Below are 23,293 nucleotides of genomic sequence, written 5' to 3'. Positions count from 1 at the left end.
TAAACAACTAATTAGAGAGTGAGGAGACCCTTACTTGACATAATGATGTGCAAATGTACTGCTGAGATTGTATGAGAGTGAGAGGAGCAATGTTTTGCTGCTAAATATGTATGAGAGTTTCAGTCTCTGTGAGAGTTCTTAAGAGAGGTTCTGTGATTGAAGTTGCTGAAGGTGTGAGAGTTGTTGAGGCTTTGTGATTCAAGTTGTTGAAGGTGTGAGAGTTGTGGTTCAACATAGTCTGAGAGAAGTTTTTGGTGCTTGTGCTAGTTTAACATATTTTTTGAATATGTCTCAAAACAGACAAATTATATTCACATGTCCTTCAGCAACGTACTCAATTAATAGTGTACCTGCAACAAAGACTGTTGTTGACTAGCACAAGCAACAAAATAGACTAATAGGCTAACAAGCAACAGACAAATTATATCCACGTCCTTCAGCACAAGCTTAATAGACTAGCACAAAGCACAATGTATTCAGCTAATAGACTAGCACAGAGCACACAGCTAATAGACTAGCACAGAGCACAGCAAAGACAGCTTGATATGACCAGACAGGCAGACATGAGAGTACTTTGAAACTCGAGTCTCTAAGACTCGAGTTCAGTTTGCCTTAAAACTCGAGTCTCAGAGACTCGGTTTCAAAGTTAAAATGCGCGCGTTTTTTTGCTTAAAACTCGAGTCTCTGAGACTCGGTTTACTTAAAGTGAAACCGAGTCTCAGAGACTCGAGTTTCACGTGGCATCTACGTGGAACTTGAGTTTCTGAGACTCGAGTTTCATGTAAACGTCACGTGGATTTTTGCCACATCAAACAACCTAAACCGAGCCTTAGAGGCTCGATTTAGGGGCCCAAAATCGAGCCTCTGAGGCTCGAGTTGCTAGTTTCCCAATTTCTTTCAAAACCGGGCCAACTAACTGAATAGTTTCATCTTGATGGGTAATTACCCATTTTCGCCCTAAGAATCCTAACATAATTAACATGGATCCTATGCCCTAAGACATCATCGAGATCACATTACCCCCCCAATAAAACCGAAGTAATGTGGGCCGTCCATTGGTGATAAGAATGGACTTAGGTGATTTTGTTTGAAAAGAGGACATTTGTGGCCTCTATTCGTGTTTCTTCGGTAAATAGGAATTTCTATCCCATTTCCAAGGTGAAAATTCAGTTGAGCTCTGCCGCACTATTTACATGACAGAAACCCTACAGCATTTTGCATTGAGGTTAACATAGATCATGGCACTCACACATGAGGTCAATTGTACTATGTACACACACATTTACTTACAACTTTTCTACCTTGGGACTCTGCAGAGACCTTAGAGATCTGGTATCCCTAACCAATGTAGGATCTACTCCATACTAAATAGTGACATCCATTATTCTAAAGCATGCTTAACATTGACTCAACTTATAACATAAATAGGAGATATCAAAACATGCATATACTCGAATTTAAACACATATGAGTTAATTATGCGAAATATACACCTAGGAGATGTACATGGACTTACAGATTTTCTGCCTTGGTTCTATGCTCAAACCCTAGTGATTCAGTATCCATATCCAACATAGGATCTACCTTGTACTGAATAGTGATATCCATCATTCTAATGCATAATTGCCATCAACTCAAAATAGCGCATACATAGGAAAACATAACATACACATATTACTCGAATCAAAAACATATAGTTGAAATGCATAATTTAAAGACATGAATTTAAAAGGGTTAATGAGGCTAAAAGGGTTAATGAGGCTAACTTATACCAGAATTCCAGTCGAATCATTAGTGATGAATATTCACGCAGATTATTTCTCAGCAAATGTGCAAAAAATATATAAAGAGTTGAGTTAAATCTAGGAATTTATTTAACACATTTTGACCCATGAGTCCTATGGACATATGATAAAATAACAAAACTGATTAAGCATAGGGTGGGCCCTTGGATCCATATGACAAAATGAGTCGAAACCCGACAACAACCCGGAATAAGTCTAAATGGGGTTCATTTATCTTCTTAGATTTTCATATGTAAAATATATAAATCTATTACATCATGCATATACATATATCTGTATGTGAGTGCATGTGTGTGCATATCTATTTTGGTCCTTACCATTACTCACTTAACAGAAATTGCTGATATAGCAAATGGAGTGCACTGTTGGTACATTAAATGCTGACGTGGCCAATAAAATAATATTAAAAAATGTCACGTCAGCATAAAATAATGATTAAAAAAGACACATAAGCATCCACGTCAACTTTTGATTTTGAAAATTAATTTATCTATTTTAACAAAAAAAAAATGAAAAAAAAAACAAAACAAAATTAGAACCTAAAATACACATGAATTTAGATCTAGTCTCATCTTAAACATGAACAAGAAAGAATACAAAACCAAAATATTCAATCACATGAACACAAACTCAGAAAAAATACATTTACTGACAAAAACATAAATTTCCCATCTCAAATCTGTAACTGGTTGCCTTATCTCGTTTACCTAGATCTCTCCAACAACGCTCTTGCTGGACCGATCCCGCCGGAGATGACCCCAACATGAATTCAGATCTAATTACATCTTAAACATGAACACAACCTAGAAATTTTAATCTTAAGAATACAAACTCAAAACACAACTGGAATACAAGATCACAAATACAATAACCTCCATAACACAAGAACACACACAAACTTGAAACCTCCAGCAAATCAAATCTATAAATCCAGCAAGGAAACACATAGAACATGTAAACCCAAACATGCATATCCACACACACCAAAGCCTACATATTTACAATTCAAAATTCAAAACACAAACACTTCCACAGTACACACATTCGTCCGAATTTACACCCATTTTGAAAGCAATCAGAATTTACACACATTCATCAGCTTCTTGCAACCAAACCTAATTAACAAACCAAACCAAAAAAAAAAGAGTCTCGGCCATACCCAAAACAAAAAAGACAAATGAAATTAAAATAAATAGAGTAATGTAAAAGAAAAAAAAAGAGGAAGGGAGAGTGATAACGACGGCCACCATTGGTGGTGGTGTTGGTGTGTGCCACCCTGTTGTTAATGGTTGAGTTCGTGGGTCTCGGTCATTTTGAGCTGAGTGAAAGAGAGAGATTGAACCTGCACTCCACCTCTGTTCCCAGATCTGTGTCTTTGGAGAAGAAAACCAGCACTTCGTCACTCACATCCACCACTCGATGATGACTTCTCTTTGAACCAACTTGGTCTTTCGCCATCTCTCCACACCTTTTTCTCTCTAACCCATCCTCTTAGACCGAAACCCCAAGCTAATGTTCTCAATGGTTCAAACCCTCAAGGCCAAAACCTAAATGAATTCCTAGCAGTGACCCAATCTCACTTTATATCCCCTATCCAATTAGATCTCAAACCACTCTCTTTGAAAATGAGAGAGAGGTACCTTTGACTTTTCATGTTCTGGATTTGGGGAAGAAAGAACAGAAGTGTTCTTCCCGAAAAATAATGAAAGCTAATGATTTGTTATTATTTAGTTATTAGATTTTAATGTTTGTTTTTAGTTTAATTTTTTTGTTCAAACATTATGTGAGATGACTTTTTAAAAAAAAATTAAAATGATGCTCTCAATTTTTTTTTAAATGATGACGTGGCATTTTTAAATGCCAAATAATTTTTTTAATATTACTTTATTGGCCACATCAGTATTTAATGTGTCAACAGTGCACTCCATTTGTCACATCAACAATTTCTGTTAAGTGAGTAACGATAAGGACCAAAATGGAATGCGTTAATTAATTTAGGGACTAAAAGTGGTGAAATGAAAACATAGGGACCAAAACGGAAAAGATGCAAAATGTAAGGACTAAAAGTGCATTTACGCCTATCCATATATATATATACATACATACACATAAACATTCATATCCATATATAAACACTCAACAACATACATATTGATGGAAATATAGACACCCAACAACATATATATTGCATATACATATATCTATATGTGAGTGCGTGTATGTGCATATCCGTTTTTGCATAAAGAAATGACAACACGTAAATAAGTACATAAACAAATATCGAAGAAACATAAACATACAAACAATTATATTGGCTAGAATATAAACACATAAACATACATATCCATATATAAACACTCAACAACATACATATTGATGGAAATATAAACATTCAACAACATATATATTGACAAAAATCTGTAAACACATAGGTATAAGTATTTTAATGCAAGCAAAGATATATAAATTTATATATCAATGGAATTGAGATAAAAACGTGTTCGTTAATGAAATCAAAAATACGTGTGTGTGTTTGTTTGTTTGTTTTTATATAAATGTGTACGTTGACGAGATAAAAAATAACAAAATTCAAAATATCCCTACATACCATTTGGTAGATCCTCAGGTTTGTGTGACAAAATGGGCCTAACCCTACACGAGCCCCAAACCACATATCAAAGATGACATCAATTTTTGGTCTTGGAAATGGGTTCACACATAGCCATGAGGCAAACATCTAAACCCTAACCCAACCAACAACAAACTCAAGAGGAAATCAACCACAAAAAATCAAAATAAACACATATACACACACTCCACATGAAAAAAAATGTAAAGGAAATAGTAAAACAAAGTTGGGCTAATTGCAGTTTACCCACTTTTGATTAGGCCCATTTTAATAACGTTTACCCATAATTTGAAAAATATCACTTAACCCACTTGAGGTTGGTTTCGTTAGACAACAATAACCCACCTCTCCCTTTGTAGTAAGGAAAAAAAAAAAAACCTTTAGTATATAAGACACAATAAACACCTAATCTAAGCAACATATTATCAAATTCCTTCTCTCACTAACTTAGAAATCAAATCTTTAAACCTAAATCCCATATTGTGACTAGAATCTTTTTTGATCAACATAAGAATTAGTTCCCTCTACTAAATGCAAGCAAGAAGATATACTTCGGGTGGCCAATCTCATATCTAACAGGTGCATTCATGTTTGAATAACCCAATGGTAGAAAGAGAGAAATAAGAACCAATTTTCTAGGTTGATTCAAATTTTTTTGGTTAAGCTTGTTCTATTTCTAGTTTAGTAGTGGCTTTAGCAACTTCTCCATCAATTACAAGATTTCGACCATATCAAAGCAAATCCCAACCTCATCAAGGAAAATCTAAAAACCATCAAGCCAAAGGGAAATTCTAACCAATCTAGAAAATTGGAACCCACAAATCTAGTAAACCCAAAAAATTTGAACCTATCAATCCATTAAACCCAAAAATATTAAACCTACAAATCCATTAAATTCAGAAATAAAATAATAAGGTTTGGGGCTCCTAAAAAGTGTATAAAATTGGTTTGTCATTGTGGGAATAAAAACCCCAAATCGAGAAAGAAAAGAAGGAATAGAGACAAAAAGTTTAAACGCCAAAGCCATTCCCTTTGAGGTCAACTACACCTTTGATTTTTTTGGCTCTTTCAACACCTTTGAAGATTTACAATAAGAACGACACTTTGTTAGTTGTTTGTTTGTTTAGACCCTTTAGAGCAGATTGTTTAACCTAATATATTAACCAAGTGGTTACTTTTGTTAATTATTTAGATCTAGGTTAAACAAAATAAATCATATCATGCAAAGCAGCGGAAAATAAATAACATCACGATATGATAACCTAAGAAAACCAATGAAACCAACAGTTTTAAGGTAAAAACCTGGGGAGGATTTGACCTAACTATCCTCATTGTAAAACAAATCCACTATAGAGAATCGAAGTTTTTACAATCAGATTTAATCCTAAATCAATTGCTACCTCCAATAGTAACTCACTAACACGACCATGTGCAAGCTCCGAATCCATAGACTCCTTTTTTCTTGGATTTGCAGCACATAAGCACCCACACTTGTGACTTTGAGATCTCACTCAAAGGTTTCAGATCATGGCTTGTTGATCTATACAACAACTCGATTCCACCAGCACTTGATTGTAGATCTTTTTCTGGTAGATGCTTATAGAGTTAGAAGGCACAGAAACCTCTCAGATCTCACAGAAGTAACTCACAAGTCTTCCAAGAGTCTTCAAAACATGGCTAGGGTTTTCCTTTTATACTTAGGAGTGTTAGACTAAAACCCTAAACGTTTTCGCGGGCTTGGGCCTGTTTAAAAATTCTGCAGAAATTATTTTTCTACGACTCTCGATTAATTAAGCCTCATCCTTCAATCAGTCGAGCTTCACAAAAAATTAATCATTTTTCCTACAGCTTGTACATTCTTGAGTTTTGACCTGTACAGCTTAGAGCAATGTCTAACATCTATCCTAGACATATTTTTTTTCTCGGTTTGCCAACACATTCAAGTTGAAATTCTAAACATTTAATCCTAAATCATTAGAACCTAACATTAGTAATCTATCATTGTTGACTTGTTTCTCTATTTCTTTCTTTGGGGTTGGACTATGAGATTTGTGAATTTTGATCTTGGGGGTTTTTAGGATAGTTGGGTTTTCTTGGAGTTCTGGATCCAAAGTAGGGTATGGAGGAGCAAGACATAAAAAGTGATTGAAAATACAATTTTAGCATTTTTTTTTTTTTTAACAGTGAAAGTGATGAAGTTGGTTACGGTTGTCTAACAGAGGCTTCTTTAGGTAGGTTAAGTGACACTTTCAAATCACGAGTAGGCACTATTAAAATGGGCCTAACCATATGTGGGTAACAATTATCCCAACAAAGTTTTATCTTCGTGAGACAAGAAAATGGTGGGTCTGAGAAGAAAACATATAGGTATCATCATTTTCTCTCCCTTTTTCACTTCCTAAACAAACAACCCCCTCACCGAAAATCCTCCCATATTTGCCCCTCCTCATTTTTTTATCCTTAACCAAAAACACACTTAGGCTTTATTTGGTTGGGGGGTGGCAAAGTGGGGAGATCGAAAATGGGAAGGTGATGTAAAAGTGGGGGTATAAGGGGAAAATTACATTTTACCCTCATAAACTATACCTAATTTTACACTTACCCCCTAAATTATTAAATGTGCGTTTGGATAGCTTATTTTTTGCCAACTTATTTTACTATTCAGCTTATTTTTGTTCTATTTAAGGGCCCCACTGCACTTTTTGATACAATTCATAGGTCCCACTGTACTATTTTAGCTACCTTTTACCTTTATCTACAGCATTTTCAGCAAAAAGTTTTCAATTTCAGCAAAATAAGTGGATCCTAAACAGATCCTAAGTGTAACACTTTGCACCCAACAAATTATTTAGCTATCAATTTGGATGGAAATTACAATCACTTGACTTTTGAATACCCCCATAGGAAAAGACCAAATTATCCCTTCTTTTATTCGTCAAACATCACGGCCTTACAAGTCCCTCACATTTTTAGATAAGGTCCCTCATATATAGGAGTGGCAAAATAAGTCCAAACCTATTTGCCTGTCCAAACCCACCAGCTCTAATTGAACCCAAACCCACCCAATTATTATTTGGGTTAAATGGGTATCAACCCAATTAAGCTAGTAATTATTGGGTTTTAACTAAAAACCCATTGAGGCCCATTTAGCCCAAAAACAATTAACCCAAATTCAACCCAGCCCTTCCCATCCAAAATAAAAATAAAAAACCCAGCCCTACCCCTCTTTCAGCATCTCTAATCATTTCACTAGGTTTTCAAATTTTAAAATTTTCCTTCATTTTCTCAGCCTCCAATTATGTATTCAGATTCCTAAACTCACCTAAGCAAACCAACCCAAAAACCCCAAACTCTAGCTTCACTCTCTCAACAATGGTGGAGTTAGTGATTAACAAGAGCTGCCATGGCTCAGCTATGCAAGTGCAACCAAGAGTGGGGCCCCTGGGTTCTTCCAGCTCCTGGGCATGGCTTATTCCTTGTGAAATTACGGGTTTGGCCTTGAGGGAGAGGACACAGTGGTTGGCAGTGGTGGTGGTGGTGGTGATGAAGCAGAGACGGAGGACGATGAGGTTGGAGGAGAGTTGGGAGTCGGAGCCATTGAAGAAGACTTTTTCTTGGAGAAGGGTTTTGCTGTAGAATGGGGAGAGGAGTGTAGAGAGTTTTTGGTGGGAGGTTAAGTCTGGGAGTCTAACTTTCACTTCCACTTCTATTTCTTAAGGAGTGTTTGGTTGCTGAGAAAATTAGAGTTTTGTTTTTCCTGCGTTTTCTTAACAATTAAACGTAGAGGGAAGATATAGGGTTGTAGAAAATGAGCAGAAGGGTTTAAATTTGTTGGATTTTGGATTATTTTATTTAGTGGATGATGGCAATTTTTTTTTTTTTTTTTTTTGGTCTGTGTGTGGAGATTTGATGAAATTTTCCAACCTCACTTTTTTGAACCAGAGAAGGATAAGGGGTGGAGCCGTGAGATTTGAGTTTTCCACTTTAGGGGCATTTTGGTAATTTGGATAATAAGGTAATTGGGTGGGTTGGGGTTTACCCATAATAATTGGGTTGGGTTGGGTTTGGGTTAAAAGCAATTAGTTAAATGAGTTTTGTATACCCAATCCAATTATGCCCACCCTAAATCCACCCATCTGACACCCCTACTCATATGAGATTCCCTTAGTCCCTCTCAGTCTTTCGCTTCACACTCCCTCAATCCTAGTCTCTCCACTCGCAAGAAACCTAAGACTCAAATTACCCCAAATTGAAAACAACTTGAATAGGTAATTGAACTCCATCTGACTCAAACTCAAAGAAGACGTCGTATCCATTGTTTACTTATAAGTTATATCCAATCAACCAATAAAATTGAATTTTAAAAAGGAATTGTCGATGTGGAGGTTAAATGAAATTGGTGGATCTGATAAGGATTAATTAATTTATTCTATTCTCTCCTGGCTCCTTTCGGTTCTTCCTTTCCTATCGATTATTTATTTATTTATTGAGTTTTGATTCGGTGCTTTGTGTTTGCATTTTTTGTTAGGTTGTTCTTCTTTATTTTTTTTAATTTAATTTAATTTTTTATTTATTCTTTTTCTCCAGTAGCCTGTTGGATCAATCTTTTCGATAACAATAAATATAAGGTAAATTCAATTTAAGGGTTATTTAGGGGTAAAGCGAGAGACTAGCACTGAGGGAGTGTGAAGCAACAGATTGAGAAGGATTTAGGGGACTTGTGATGTTCGAAGAAATTAAAAAGTGAGAGGCAATTTGGTCTTTTCATGTGGTGCCATGTATGCAGAAGTCAAGTGACTGTAATTTCCATCCAACTTAATAGCTAAATTAATGGAAGAGTACAAAGTGTTACACGAGTAATAGTTTAGGGGATAAGTGTAAAAGTTGGTATAGTTTAAGGGGCAAGAGTGTAATTTTCCTAGATATAAGAGATTTTAGTTTTCCTCATTTGTGATTCATTAGAGTGGAAAAGTGGAGGGATAGAAAATAGACTTTGTATATATTCACTCTCATACCCCTATTACATTACATTTTATTTTTTATTTTTTTTTTATACAGGATAAAAAAATTATTGTTGGAATAAATAAATAAAAACAAACCAAACATAAAAAATGGAAAAAAAAAAATTCACATAAATTTTGTTTAGGGGTTGGACTTGGGGAAAGGAATAAATTGGTATTTTGCATCCATGGGGGGCAGAAATTTGAAGGGATGGAAAACTCTTTAGTTTGGTTAAAAAGAAAAATAAGAAGATGGAAAATATTGTTTTTATAAATTTACGCTCATGACCCTATATTAAAAATATATATTTTATAAAGAAAATAAAAACTAAAGTTAGGGTAAAAAAATTAGACATGGCAAAATGGGTCAGAATTTCTTGACCTGATCCGATTGACCTGCAACCCAATTGACCTGTTTGAAAATGACCCATTTTGACCCACGACCCAATTGACCCAACCCGACCCGACCCGCCCATTTTGCCACGTCTACCAACGTTGAGTAGATTGAGATTGAGGTGTAATTCTTATAAATAATTTACTTATTCTTCTTTACTTAATATGTCATGTACTCCATTATAGTTTGTCATTCTTTACTTGCCACTTTCATTTTCTCTTCCTACTTTAAACAGATTTAAGATTATACCAAGATTAGCTTCTAGAAAGCTGGAACAAGAGTTGCACTAAATTTGGGTATCAAGTGTTTAGTGGTGATTGGTAACAATATCACCAGTGAGAATCTAATCACAGTTAAGGAACTCATAAACAATTGACAAATCGCATCTATTTCAAAAAAAAAAAAAAATTGTTTGAAAAATACGGGTAAACTCGACCCGACTCAACCCGCGAACCGATTGACCTGTTTAAAAATGACCTGTTTGACCCGCGACCCGTTTTGACCCGTAAACCCGATTGACCCAATCTGAACCTGACCCGACCCGCTTGTTTTGCCATGTCTAAAAAAAAATACACTCCAAAACTTAAACTTAAAAGAGGAAAAAAGTTTTGGGGTGGGGGTAAGGGTAGGGGGTGGGGGTGGGGTTGGGGGAGGGGGGAAGGAGAGAAAAAAGTGGGGGGGGGGGGGGTGGAGAAAGAAGAAGAAAATCCAATGTTTAAAACAGTGGGGGAAGGACCATGGGTAGATGGCTAATTTTCATCAGCCCTTTCTCTTCTTACCCTATTTTCTCCCTGATTTGGGGTTGAAATTTGGTGGGCCCGAGATGAATACGGTCAGGCCCCACCCCACCCCTACCTCGCCTCCCCCCAAAAAAAACCACTCTCCCACTCATCCTTTCTCATTTTTCCCCTATTTTCTATCTCCCTTGCTTTTATCGCAACCAAACTAGGCCTTAGAGTATGTTTAGTTGGGTGGATTTTAGGGAGGATGAAAAAAAAAAAAAAAAAAAAAGGAGAGAAAACATTTTTGGTGGGTGTTTGGTTGGAGAGAGGGGAAGAAAAAAAAAATTGGTGGAGCCTGGGTATTTTCTTCCTGGGCCCACCAATATGTTTTCTCCCCAATTTAGGGAGAAAACTGAAGAGAAAATACCATACCAACCAAAGACCATATTTACCGCTCCCTTTTCAGTGTGTCTATGCATTGAGTAACGTTCACGTTGTGTTGTTTTTTCTTTTTCTTTTCAACGTCTTGTCTTTTTATTCAAAGTTTCAAAAGGTTGCTCTTGCATTTTTTGGCTTTTCCTTTTTCTTTTTCTAATCAACGGTGGTGTTATCAAATGGGGGCAATCATTTTTTTTTTTCAAAGAAAGCACCTCTAATTGTTATATATAAATAAAATAAAATAATAATATTAATAATATGTTAATTTTTATAAGATGTTATTCTTTTAATTTTAAATGATAATAAATATTTTTTTTAACGATTGCAATGAAATTATTTCTTATATTATATGTAGGGGTATGAGAGTAATTTTATACAAACTTCATTTTCTATCTTCTTACTTTTCTTCTTAACCAATCAAATAAGTTTTTCATCCTTCCACTTTTTCACATCCAAACCAAACACACAAGAGAAAAAACTAAATTTCTTCTGTCTTCCTCATTTTCTACCACTTCCTTATTTTCGATCCTTCTACTTCTCCACTCTTCCAACCAAATAGACCCTTAGGGATGGTGAAAATAAAGTTAGTTAATTGGATAGACGGTGAGGCAAGGTTGTATGAGAGAACCAAAAATGTAACCATCCTTGCCTTGGGAGCTTCGGTCATAGGAGAGTAAAAAAGATGTGAAAGAAAGGAATGATGCGCGAATGGTTATCATTGAGTGTGAAAACAGTTGTTAGGATGGTGATGTAACAAGTGAAAAGTGAAAGGAATGTGAATTGAAGATAGAAAAGGAGAAAAAGAAAAAGGAAGAAAATGGAAGAGAGAGTTTTTTTCTTAAATTATTATTTAATATGCGGCGGCTCCCAGGAAAGTGAATTAAAGATAGAAAAAGTCAAAAAGAAGAAAGAAAAAGAAAATGGAAGAGAGAGGGGAAGAGTTTTTTTTTTTAATTATTATTTAATATATGGTGGCTTCCATGTTTTTAATTTTCATAATTCAAGAAATTTTACTTTTTGTGAGACTCACAAATTGACTTGGTACAACTTTTACTTCTTATTTCTTTTTTTTTCCTTCAACTCCCAATACCCAAACTCACCAAACCCAATGAAAAGGAATTAAAGAAGAAGAAGAAGAAGAAGAAGAAGAAGACCAACCAGTGTGAAAGGAAAAAAGAAGAAGAAGAAGAAGACCAACTCGATTTGAGTACTTACATGTTGTGGGTCCCTCAAATATGTGTGTATTTATCAAAATGTCATCATAACTCTATTTTCATAACTCAAAAATACCTAAAAGTTGTTTTCAGTTTCCATAACTCATCATTCAAAAATCAGAGAATTAAGTGATTGAAACAAAAACTGAAAAAAAAAATTCAAACAAACTAAACAACCGTGGGATCCACCAATTTTGAGTTATGGGTGATAAAAATGGGTGATGGAAAACACTAAATTCAAACAGCCCGAAATAAATGCCCAGAAATTAAAGAAGGCACACAAATTAAAAACAATCAGATTTTTTTTTTTTTTTTGCACAATACGAACACAAGCAACAGTCTAAATAATGCTCTCTTGGTCCTGGACGATCCGCATGGACGAATTGGAGGTGAACTAATTTTTTGCTATCCCATTAGTTGCCCCTTTGTTCAAAGGGTCGTCTAGGATATTGTCTTGATTTAATGCATATTTATATGATTTTAATCAAGTTTTAATTTTTTTTGAGCCACGTGTCGCAAAGCCGGTGGTTGGCCTGTTACATGGATCTCGTTTCCCAAAGGAACCGCCAAGTGTCAATTTTTGAATGGTGCGCGTTGTTTCACTAACCCTGTTTCTGGGGCCTATAAATAGTGCATTCTTTTCCTTGCCCCTCATTTTCCTTTTTGCCATCTCGTCTAAGAGTTGATGGGATAGCGAAAAATTAGTTCACCTCCAATTCGTCCATGTTGATCGTCCAGGACCAAGAGAGCAAACAAGATAAGGAATAACCTAAGGAGAAGAAAAGATATTCATGGACCAGAATACAACTCATGAACTATGAAGTCTCCCATGGACGATAACAAGGTCATCCATAGAGGTCGTCCATGGATGATGATCAAATGTCTAGGGACGACCGAATCGTCCGTACAATGGATGGACGAACACGCAATACTTAGGAAACTTTCAACACTTTGGAACGGTTACTAAACCCATAATTATCGCCATGAATTCCTCGAATAAGTTAACTTCCGTTAGCAGTTACAACTTCTGTAGCAGTTGAGGAAGTTATGTCTGGACTCATTGGCTTCCACGAATCTTGGGGAAGTTATTGGATAAATAACCATCCCTAGGGTCTCTATATAAAGGGTCGGTCTGAACCAAACGAAGGTAAGAACATTCTGATACTTTACTCCCAAAAAGTTGGAACTCCATTCTTGTAAGAGACTAACTTTGCCATCGGAGGGTGTTTGGCCGGTCTACTCCGGTCCACTTTTGATTGCGTGTTCACTTTTGTAGGCCTTCCACAGTCACCAGTAGCCCATCGAAGCCGGAGCATTCAACCTACTGATTCTGTGCGATATCAGAATGCACAAAAATATTTTCTCTCTGGGAGAGTTTTTCTCTAAAAAAGTTAGTTTTCATGAATGAGGGACTATGAATTTATATACGTTAGTGAACAGACACATTGTTCAAAGAAAAATTATTGTGCACAGACTGATTAACTCAAAAATAAAATAATAAATTTATTATTTGGACAAAAGGGCCCAGTCCAAATATGCCAAAGCCCAACCTAATGTCCCGCCCATGAGCATATAAACTCATATATTATCTCTTTCCTTTCCAATGTGGGGCTAAGGATTTTCAACATTTTTAATAACATCTTCAAGTGAACAAATTAAACGTCAATTTCTTATTCACTTAATACTATTTTCCCAACAGATATATGGTTGAACAAACAAGAGAAATAAAGGGTATCATCTTTTGATGGGATCTAGGATCTCTCTAAGTGTGAGTAGGTTCCTTAGAGCTAAAAGATAGATAAGTAGGTCACTTATAATTAGATGGGCCATAATTCCAACTGAGGGCCTAAGTGGACCTTTGTGGATTGGTGGTAAACCATTAACATACTCAAAGCCCATCATAGGTAATGGCACACGTTATGAGTTGGTGGGATAAACTTCGAAAGATTTTGGCCCATATGGAGCGTACTCATCTTCCCTCTTATCACCAACCGAGGTAATGGGATAAAAGAACCAAGTAAAGTGTGTGCAAACAAGTATTGAACAAGTTTTTATTAAGATTAATAAATAGGGCACATTGGAATGAAACTCTCTATCCTAGTGGAGTAGCCACTGTAGGCGTAAAGCGTGGTTTGGGGAGTACGTCTCGGTCGAATGGACTGGGGCTGAGAAACAAGTAGTCACTACCTAGTTTTATGGTCTAGGAACCATGAATATAGTGCCCTTACGTGGAAGGACTAGTCTTACTACCAGAGTATGGGTTCGGAGTGTTAGGTTCTAAAGATTTAAGATTAAATGTTTAGAGTACTAATTTGTTTATGTTGGCAAACCAAGAACTAAAACATGTCTAGAATAAGTGTTAGACATTGCTCAAGGTGATTCAAGTCAAGTCTCAAGAACATTCAAGCTGCAGGAAAAAGAATTGAAATTCATTGAAGCTCGCTCGATCGAAGGATAGGCTTGACTGATCGAAAATCGCAGAAAAATAAATTATGCAGAATTTTAAATCAGGCCCAAGCCTGCAAAAATGTTTAGGGTTTCAGTCCAACATTTCTAAGTATAAAAGGAAAACCCTAACTACATTTTGAAAACTTTTAGAAGACTTGTGAGTTACTCCTGTGAGATCTAAGAGGTTCTCTATCTTCTAACCTTACAAGTATCTCCCAGACAAGTTCTACAATTAAGTGCTAGTGGAATCTAGTTGCTGTTGCAAGATCAACAAGTGGTGATCTGAAATCTTTGAGTGGGATCTCAAAGTCATAAGTGTGGGAGCTTGTGTGCTGCAAATCCAAGAGAGAAGAGTTTGTGGATTTGAAGCTTGCACGTGGTCGTGTCAATAAGTTACTACTAGAGGTAGCAATAAATTTAGGATTAAATCTTATTGTAAAAACTTCAATTCTCTGTTAGTGAATTTGTTTAACTTGAGGACAGCTCGGTCAAATCCTCCCCACGTTGTTACCTTGAAACGATTCGTTTCATTGGTTTTCTTAGGTCATTATATCTGTGTATTATTTACTTTTCCACTGCTGTGCATGATATGATCTTTCACTGTTTAACCTAGATCTCATAATTAACCTAAGTAATCACTTGACTAATATATTAGGTTAAACAATTTGTTTTAAGGGGTCTAAACAAATAAACAAGTGGTATGAAAGCTGGTTAGCTCTTGATTAGGTAGTTTACCTTGAGTTGATCCTTGACCCCTACTGTCATGGAACATGGTCGCTCTCTTGTGATCCCTCCACATTTTGATAGGAATAACTATGCTTATTGGAAGGCTAGGATGAGAGAGTATGGCTCTCTATTGAAAATGGTTGGGAGAGACCTACCACTACTGTAAGTGAATGGACTACTTCTCAAAAAGAAGCAGCAAGCTTTAATAGCAAGGCTAAGAATGCAATATTCAATGCTATTTCTGTGGAAGATTTTAAAAGAATTTCTAACGTAGAGGTTGCTTATACTACTGGGAATATTTTGCAAATTGTGCATGAAGGCACTAAGGCTGTAAAGATTAATAAACTACAATAGTTGACCTCTAGGTTTTAAAGCATTAGGATGTCTGAAGATGAGACCTTTGATGAGTTCTATGCCAAACTGAATGGCATAGTAAACTCAACCTTTAATTTGGGTGAAGTTTATGATCAACCTAAGATTGTTAGGAAGATTCTTGGATCCTTAACTAAGGATTTTAGACCTAAAGTCACTGCTATAACTAAAAGCAAGGATGTTGACACTATAACTGTTGATGAACTTGTAGGATCTCTTCAATCCTATGAGTTTGACTTACCCAAAACTAGCAAATCCAAATCTATAGCTTTGAAATCTGTTGATGATGTAGATGATTGTGGATTTATTGATGAAATCTCTTCTACAGAGATTGCTTATCTTGCCAAGAACTTTAAAAACTTTTAAAGGAACAATAACAGAAGGGTAAGAAATCGAAACAATACTGACCCTAAGAATGTGAAGAAGAATGAAACAACTAAAAAAGTAATTCTAAAAAATCAAAAGATAAGGTTGTTCAATCCTCTAACAATTCTCTAGGTTAACAATGTTTTGATTATCAGGTGTATGCTCACCTTAGGTCAGAATGTCCTACTTATTTGAGATCTAAGGGAAAAACTATGGCTATTACCCTTAGTGATGATGAAAGTTTCTAATCATGAGTCTGAAAGTGATCAAGATGGAAATTTCATGGATTTCACTGCTACTGCTGTAGTAAGTGAGTCTGAAATTGTTGATAAGAACCCCTCTGTTGGGGAACTCTCTAAGAATGCTGACTTGCAAGAGGCTTATAACAAGCTTTACAAGATTACAGCCAAGGATGCCACGAATGTTGACGTAGGTTTGAAAAAGATAAACACTCTTGAGCAAGAGAACAAAAATCTGTTGGTTAAATTGTTTGATGCTAATGAACTCATAACCTTTATTAAGATTGAGAACATGTGTTTGATTGAGAAAGTTAAAAGTTTAGAATCCGAATTATCTGTTACTAGAGAACAACTTGATAGATATTCAACTTCTAAATTGGATAACATGTTGAATGTTCAAAAACCTACTTCTAATAAGACGGGGTTAGGGTTTGTTGATAGTGTTTCCACTTCTGTTGTTCATCCTACTAAGTTTGTACCTACTTCATCTATTCCTACACACTACAACAAAAGTGGACTACGGTGATGAAACTTTTCGTCACAATATGTTCTTATTTCGTCACCAAATACATATGGTGACGAAATGGTGACGAAACAGCATTTGTCACCTAAGCTCCGTCACAGAATGTATTGGTGACGAAAATGTTTCATCACCAATAAAAAAATGATAGGTGACGAAATTTTTTTGTCACCAATAAAAAATGATAGGTGACAAAAGTTTTTCGTCACCTAATGTTTTCGTCACTAAACCTTATTTTCAGTGACGGAATATTTAGTCACCAAATGTATTTTTTTTCCAATTTCAATAGATTAGGTGACGAAGTTTTGCGTCACTGATTTTTTTTTTTTTTATTTTAATTTCAATAGATCAGGTGACGAATTATTTCGTCACTAATTTTTGCTTATAGTCAAATATGGCGACGAAAATTATGTCACCAATTTTATTTTTTGTATTAATATTCTTTACATTTACTTGCCATTACATTAACCTGTTCATTTCTAACCAAATCCATAAAAACAAACATCCATTCATTTCTAACCAAATCCATAAAAAAAAACATCCATACAATCTAAAAATGCAATAAAGATGTTCACAAAGTAATTACAACCATTTATATACAAATGATGTCTTAGCTTCCAAACTTTACAAAAAATTATTTGAGTTCAAGTAGTCCCACAAAAGCTATCTTTTTGCCACCAATCCCATATCTGCACAAGTATAAAGGAAAATACATCAATAACAAACTAGACTACAAACCTATATCTTTGATAAGATGTACTACAACAAAAAAATATTATTATTAGTAAGACAATGCATAAAAAGTTCACAGAATACCTAATAACAAACTAGACAAAATATTCAAAATGCAACATCATATGAAGCCAAACTATCAAAGAAAGAAGACCCACAACATTCTCATCAAATAAAAACTAAACCCACATTACAAACCATGGAGAAATAAAAAAGAATGCAGAAAAAATCTCAATTTAAAATAAAACAAATAAAGTGAAATCCAAAACAAAAACCCAACCACCATCATAAACACAAACCCAACCACCACAACGAATAAAAAATCTAGCTAACAATATTAAACAAAAAAAAAAAACTAGCCACCACCATTAAACAAAAACCACATCCACCACCATAAACAAAAAACCCACCACCACCATTAAACAAAAAACATAGCCACTACCATTAACACAAAAACTCAGTCACTACCATAAACAAAAAACCCAACTATCACAATTAACAAAAAACTCATCCACCACAATAAACGAAAAACCCGCCACCACTATTAAACAAAAAAACACAGCCACCACCATTAACACAAAAACCCAGCCACTACCATAAATAAAAAAACCCAACCACCACCATTAAACAAAAAGCATAGCCACTACCATTAACACAAAAACCACCACCACCATTAAACAAAAAGCACAGCCACCACCATTAACACAAAAACCCAGCCACTACCATAAACAAAAAACCCACCACCACCATTAAACAAAAAACACAACCACCACCATTAACACAAAAACTCAACCATTTCCATAAACAAAAAACCCAACCATCACAATAAACAAAAAAACCCACCACTAACATTAAACAAAAAACCTCAACCACCACCATAAATAAAAAACCCACCACCACCATTAAACAAAAAACACAGTCACCACCATTAACACAAAAACACAGTCACTACCATAAACAAAAAACCCAGCCATCACAATAAACAAATAACCCACCACCAACATTCAACAAAAAACCCAATCATCACCATAAACACAAAAATCTAACCACACAATAAACAAAAAATCCAGCCACCATCATTAACACATGTACAAAACCCACCACCACCATTAAACAATATAGCAACATATACCATATACAAGCCCCAATACTAATGCTTTTAGGCAGGAAAATAAAACACTAACCAAGGTGTGTTCTATGGGACAAATTAACAAGAGAGACAGTAGCTTCAATGATTACACTAAGGCAAATCAAACAAGCAAGTCTAGAAAGATGAAACCTACACATGTGAATCTACAAGAAACCAACAAAAGCTTCACTATTTTTAGGGTAAAAAAAAGGTAAATCAACTTACTAAATTATAGTATTAAGTGCGCTAATAACAAAAAAAAGGTAAATCAACTTACTAAATTATAGTATTAAATGCGCTAATCAAATTCAGATAAGTGCATCTTACTGCCAAGTAAAAACAAAATTATATGTGAATGCACAAAATAGGTTCTCACAAAACCAAACACAAAAGGGCATGTTATCACAATTAACAGTGAATAACCCATGATCTTCGTATGTTTATAAACATCGTGCTATTCTAAATTAAGTAAAAGGTAATGAGAAAAACTAAGTACAATAAGGCCATGTAAACATCTCGCTATTCTAAATTAAGTACAAGGTAATGAGAAAAATTAAGTACAATAAGGCCAAACATAATAGGGATATCAACTTACATTTGATTGTTTCGGACTTACAGGCCTAAAGGGTTTGCTAAGAATCACCCTTCAATTCATCTGAATCTGAACCACTAGCATTATAACCTACCATATACCAAAATATAAACTTTTAATTAGAAAAAAAAAAAAAAAAAAAAAAAAAAAAAAGTAGATGTAAATTCAGAAGACATGTATGCAGCATTGGCACAGAGCTCATCTGAAAAGCAGGCAACATTCAAAAGACGAGTAAATTACCAATCAAAAAAACAAATGAATTAAAATGAAACAGCCACAAGACTTGTCCACAACAAGCAGTGCAAACAACATAATAAGAAAGGTGAACAATACAAGGCCTAAGGAAATAAGCTGTGCATACCACAAACTTATCAATTCAATACTTTCAGGAAAGAGGCCTAGAATAATGCAAGGATTATAATATCATATGTTATATACCCTCCCCTTATGCTCTCACTACACTTTAAACAGATTAAATTTATTAAGTTAATTTAAATTTACATAAAGCCCTATTGCCAAATTTCCAATACGATTAAATTACTATTTACATGAAAATTGTATTATTAAAAGTTTGGAAAATCTGAAAAGAAATTAAACCTATTTATTTAAATAGGTTTGCTCATCTCCCACAATTTATAGTTTTAATAAAATGAATTGATCTTATTTTAGATATGAATTTTAATTAATCTGTGCACGGCTAGTGAAATTATATATCCAAACACCTTATAAATAAATAAGAACAAACTATTATATAGATTTTTATTTTTTTTTAAAAAGCGTACAATACAATCTCCAAATACCAAGGTTTTTGCTAATTCATGATAACTCAATATATTAAACACATACACGTATACAACACTACAAAATATTATGGATCCATAGAGCAAATAATTACTATTCATTTACAAAAATTGTTGGGCAATCAATCAGAAGGCATTTATTGCTAATATTATGCAAAGACTTCAAAAATAATCCCAAAATCCATACTTTAAAACGGCACACACAGAAAATCAGATCTGATATTTAACTTTATAAACTTTTGCAGAGAGAGGATCGATGAGAGAGAGAGCTTACCAGTCTTTTTGGGAGAGGCTGAGAGGCGTGGGTCTGTCTATGGGAGGAGAAAGAGAGAGTAACAGTGGTTTGTTCACACAAACAAAGAAGGGTAAAACTTAGCTACAATTCTTAGATGTTATTCCTCATATTCTTCACTTAAGATTTTATTACGTGGCTTTTTTCTCATGAATAAAAGTGTATTTTTAAAATTAAGTAGCCACATGGAAAAATCATAAGAGAGAAACTTAAGCAACAGTACTAGAATTTTATCGAATAAAAAATAATGAAAAAAAAAAAAAAAAAAAACCTAAAAAATTTAGAGCCCGCCTAAAAATTGGTCACCGCGCAAAATGAAATCAAAAAATTTCACTACGTGCTATTCACTACTCAAAAGAAAAAGCTGAACTTCTACTTTCAGTTTACAAAGTGTGTGCTTCACTACTTTACTAGTCTGCTAGTCCTATTTGTGTACACAACAAATGAATGAGAGCCACACCTTTGTTTTTGAGTTTTTAATATAGAATGAATAAGAGCCACGTAATTTTGATATTTTTTAAGCCTTTACTTTTAGTTTTTGTCTTATTTGCAACACTGGACATTACACTTTTTTTTTTTTTTTGGTTAAGCGTATGTTGTAATACTACTTCTCAAAAACATTATAATATTATATATATATATATATATATATATTACCACTACTACTTGATAATTATGATTTAGCTTTGTTATTCACTGAATTTAGTTTTTTTTTTCTTATTATAATTATGATTAAAAAAAATAGTAGTTTTAACTAATTAAGTGAATAAATTTAAAAAGTACTTAATTTTTCTCTAACATTAATTCATTAATATATATATACACATATAAATAAATAATAAACATTTTATTTTTAAGATTACAATTCAACATATGCGATGGTCCATTTTGAAGAAAAATAATTAAATCTAAATGAAAAGTATCACTAAATGTTACATTTTTACATTTTGCTATTTTTATTTTCTAAATATAAGATGTGAAAACTCACATAAATCTTTTACAAATTTTTACCTACATATTATTAGTAATAAACTTATTATATTTTTATTTTATAATTATAAAATAAATATTTATGACGTCACCGGTTGAACCAAAAAATTGGTAACCAGTAACTTTTTTGGTTCTTTGTTCGTATCGGTTTTTAAAACCATGGTTGGCACTATCATGGTTTTAATAACTGGACCAAACTTGCCGATTCAACCAGGAACCGATCATAGATCCAGTTTGGTTATAACTAAAAACCGAAAAATAGTAAAAACCCAAGATTGACTAGGAATCGGCTGATCAACCGTGAAAACCGAAAACCAAGACGACTCAACCAGTTTTTGAACGTTTCTGTTAAGATCCCAAAATGATCCCGAAGTCATAGTTGTTAGAGCAATCAAAATTCACATCAAATTAAGAAATATAGGGCTGGATTCAAGTTACACCTAATGTAACTCTAAAAAATGATACACCACCTAATAACTTAATATTGAATTCATATTTTGAAAATCCAACCGTTGAATTACATATTCTATATGTTCTTAACATGCATGCAAATTTTCATGCCAATTGGGTGTAACTTACCATTTGATCTTTAAATTCATCTTTTATGCGTTATTTTAAACTACAAAAACTTGAATTTAAACAATTGATTGATGACATGACTATTAATTTTTGATCACCTTGAAATTTTGTGAGCTTGAAAACTATATGAAGATAATTTAATCTAACGGTAAATTTGTCAAAATTCACATTGAATTAAGAAATATAGGACTGGGTTCAAGTTACACTTATTGTAACTCTAAAAAATGTTACACCACCCGATAACTTATTATTGAATGCATATTTTGAAAATCCAACCGTTGGATTACATGATCTATATGTTCTTAACATGCATGCCAATTTTCATGCTAATCTGGTGTAATTTACCATTTGATCTTTAAACTCATTTTTTATGTGTTATTTTGAACTACAAAAACTTAAATTTCGACAATTGATTGATGACATGTCTATTAATTTTTGATTACCTTGAAATTTTGTAAGCATGAAAAATATATGAAAATAATGTAATCTAACGGTAGATTTGTCAAAATTCACATCGAACTAAGAAATACAGGTCTAGGTTCAAGTTACACCTGATATAACTCTAAAAAATGTTACACCACCTGATAACTTATTATTAAATTCATATTTTCAAAATCTAACCACTGGATTACATTTTCTTTATGTTCTTAACATGCATGCCAATTTTCATGCCAATCGGATGTAGTTTACCATTTGATCTCTAAACTCATCTTTTATGCGTTATTTTAAACTATAAAAACTTGAATTTAGACAATTGATTGATGACATTCCTATTAATCTTTGATCACCTTGAAATTTTGAATGCATGAAAATATATATGAAGATAATGTAATCTAACAGGTAGATTTGTCAAAATTCACATCAAATTACGAAATATAGGACTGGGTTCAAGTTACAGCTGATGTAACTCTAAAAAATGTTACACCACCCAATAGCTTATTATTGAATACATATTTTGAAAATCCAACCGTTGAATTACATATTCTATATGTTCTTAACATGCATGCAAATTTTCATGCCAATCGGGTGAAACTTACCATTTGATCTTTAAATTCATCTTTTATGCGTTATTTTAAATTACAAAAATTGGAATTTAAACAATTGATTGATGACATGACTATTAATCTTTGATCACCTTGAAATTTTGTAAGATTGAAAAATATATGAAGATAATTTAATCTAACGGTAAATTTGTCAAAATTTACATTGAATTAAGAAATATAGGGTTGGGTTCAAGTTACACCTGATATAACTCTAAAAAATGTTACACCACCCAACAGCTTATTATTGAATGCATATTTTGAAA

At 34.0% G+C, this 23,293-nt stretch overlaps 1 long non-coding RNA gene across 1 annotated transcript; it reads right to left on the bottom strand.

Moving 5' to 3' along the window:
- Nucleotides 1-17,345: 17,345 nt before the first annotated feature.
- Nucleotides 17,346-20,816, bottom strand: LOC126724730 (uncharacterized). The gene is made up of 3 exons (XR_007655101.1): nucleotides 20,401-20,816; nucleotides 19,330-19,416; nucleotides 17,346-17,562 (listed from the first exon to the last, which is right to left on the bottom strand). It is a non-coding gene; the product is annotated as an uncharacterized LOC126724730 (long non-coding RNA).
- Nucleotides 20,817-23,293: the final 2,477 nt, after the last annotated feature.

The sequence above is a fragment of the Quercus robur genome, chromosome 5, assembly GCF_932294415.1.
Source record: "Quercus robur chromosome 5, dhQueRobu3.1, whole genome shotgun sequence".
In the NCBI taxonomy this organism is placed as follows: domain Eukaryota; kingdom Viridiplantae; phylum Streptophyta; class Magnoliopsida; order Fagales; family Fagaceae; genus Quercus; species Quercus robur.
Note: the sequence above shows the minus strand (reverse complement) of the source record. Positions and strands in the feature narration are given on the sequence as shown.